This window comes from Bidens hawaiensis, unplaced genomic scaffold (assembly GCF_021521415.1).
Source record: "Bidens hawaiensis isolate Kalapana, Puna unplaced genomic scaffold, B.hawaiensis_p1.1 tig00021984_1, whole genome shotgun sequence".
Taxonomy (NCBI): domain Eukaryota; kingdom Viridiplantae; phylum Streptophyta; class Magnoliopsida; order Asterales; family Asteraceae; genus Bidens; species Bidens hawaiensis.
This window is the reverse complement of record NW_027493401.1, coordinates 105033-107441: the sequence shown is the minus strand read 5'-3', so window position 1 is coordinate 107441 and position 2409 is coordinate 105033. Positions and strand designations below refer to the sequence as shown.

Genomic DNA, 2409 nt, shown 5'->3' with positions numbered 1-2409 from the left:
ATGATGGTGAAATAAAACCCGGGACACATATGTAGATTCATTTTAAGTGCAATATATTTTTTTCATCGTTTTATGTATTATTTACTCTTTAAAAAATTTTAATCCACGTTATCAAAAACTTTCTTCTACATCTATTAGGCTATGCGTAGTGGAGGAGCTACAAATTAAGTGAATTCTGACACGTGGCGTCCAGTTAGCAAAGGGTAAGAATTTGTTTTTGGAGTGTAATGGTATTGTTGGCTGATATACATATATATATATATATATATATATACACACACATATACATACTACACGCAAACATATATAATAATAATATTTAATATATATATATATACACTGCACACACAAACATTATCGCCCAACAAAAAAACTTATAGCCCCTCCACATTTCGTCCCCAAAATCGCCCAGGAAACGATGTTGTAGTCCCAATTCGCCAAAATCCATCGCCCACTACGGGTTGCCTTACCGAAGCAGGGGCAAGCCCACAATGGAGGCACTTGCCCTTCATAAAAATTTATTGTATCGTTATTATACAACAAAAAACTCGATCGACCTCATAAAATTTTGATAGCCAAAATATTCAAATCTAGAGCAACAGATACATTTTCTAAAGCTTCAAGTACATGTAACTAACTAAATCTTTACTCTAAATTAACTATTTCCGTTGTAAAGTCTACCGTTAACATCTTCATCTCAAAGAGAACCAATCCATGACATCATCCGTCACACGACGGCAAGTCATCGCCACGCGCTCATCGGACACCAAAGACGACTTACACAAAGGACATTTAAACTTTAACTGATCAAGCCATCCATCAAAGCACTCCTTATGAAACACATGTTGGCATGCCAACTTTCTCACATGTTTACCATCAACAAAACTATTCAAACACACTATACATCCAGAACTCATTGTATCTGGACCGTGTGTTATCATACTGTACTTGTATGAAAACACACGGTTCAGATTGAGCTGATCAGCTAGGAGAATAAGTCCAGCTAAACCTGACCCGATGACGTCATGATCAACCTCATCATATTGGGAGTTACTAGAGATGTGTAACGTGTGAAGGAAGGTGAAGGTGAGTGAGCGAAGATAATATACGCCTTTGGCGATGGTTGCGAGTAGGAAAATGGGGAGAGAGTTGGATGAAACGTCGGTGAGGTGATTTTGTAAACCCATGAATGAGTTCGAGGGTGTATGAATTAAGTTTGGTTATGATAATAATAGGAAGTGTGCGTTGGTTATATTATATAGGACTCGTTTGAATAGAGAGTTTGAAAATAAACCTAACGAGTGGGAGGGTCTTCGCTTTCACTTGTGGGGGGGCCACATACATGTGATTGTGACATTCCATGTTTTTGTTTTGTATTATTATTTTGGCCTAACTTATTAATATAATCTATCTATTTTTATCTATTTTTTTAATAATTGAAAAAATAAAAAGTTAGTTAGATTGAATTGGTTACTTTTTTTTTTCAATCAATTGACAATGTCATTGAAAATTGAGTTCATAAGTATTGTTTATTAATGTTAGTTGTGTGTTTAAAGGTAAACTTGTAAATTGGGTGAAAGTTGACATTTATAATAGGACAAACAGAAAAGAAAATATGAACATTTATTAATGAGACAAACGAGTATTTTGTTAGTTAGTTCCCCTAAGTTTGTTTTATATATAAAAATGAGTTTTTATTACTTGTTTTGATGTTGTGTAACTTTTTAATAAAATGTTAACTTCTTAGTGAAGAAAAAGTTTAATGGGTACATAACCAAGTTAATAAGTTTTCAACACATTTCTCTTTGTTTGAAAACGTACTGGATGTATTAGACTCATGGTTTACTTCACGTTATCTATTATGGACTTAAACATCATTACACATGGTGAGGAAGGGGGCACCAAGGCGCCATGCTTATGGGTGTGATGGTTTGGGATGTCGGGTTACTTTTTTTCTCGAATCAATAATCATGTTTCTTTCTTATTTTTACATAAAGAAAAATATTTAAAAACAATTGGATTTTTATAGTAGTTATTATGTAGATATAAGGGAAAAGTTAGTCCCTATGTCTATGTGATAGTGACGTGTTTTATACTTTTTAGGTAAACCGTTACATATAGTGATACAAATTTCAAATAAAAGAAAAAAATATATTGTTCAGCTTAAGACTTTTATAATATATGCTTGGGGTAAAATAATATGTGGTTAAGAAATGGTCAATTAACCCAAGTTGGGATGAATGTGTTAGGGGTCCTTATCTTTTGTGGGCATACAAGCTTTTCGGTCTTTATAATATCTGGATCCATGTCAAAATGTGTTAGGGATGAATGTGTTAGGGGTCCTTATCTTTTGTACCCATGTCAAAATTCAACATTTTGTGTCATTATAATATCTGGATCCAGATAGGG

At 33.7% G+C, this 2409-nt stretch overlaps 1 pseudogene; it reads right to left on the bottom strand.

The window, feature by feature from the left end:
- Positions 1-684: 684 nt before the first annotated feature.
- On the bottom strand, positions 685-1203 carry LOC143564302 (E3 ubiquitin-protein ligase RHA2A pseudogene; annotated as a pseudogene).
- Between the last annotated feature and the right edge of the window lie 1206 nt (positions 1204-2409).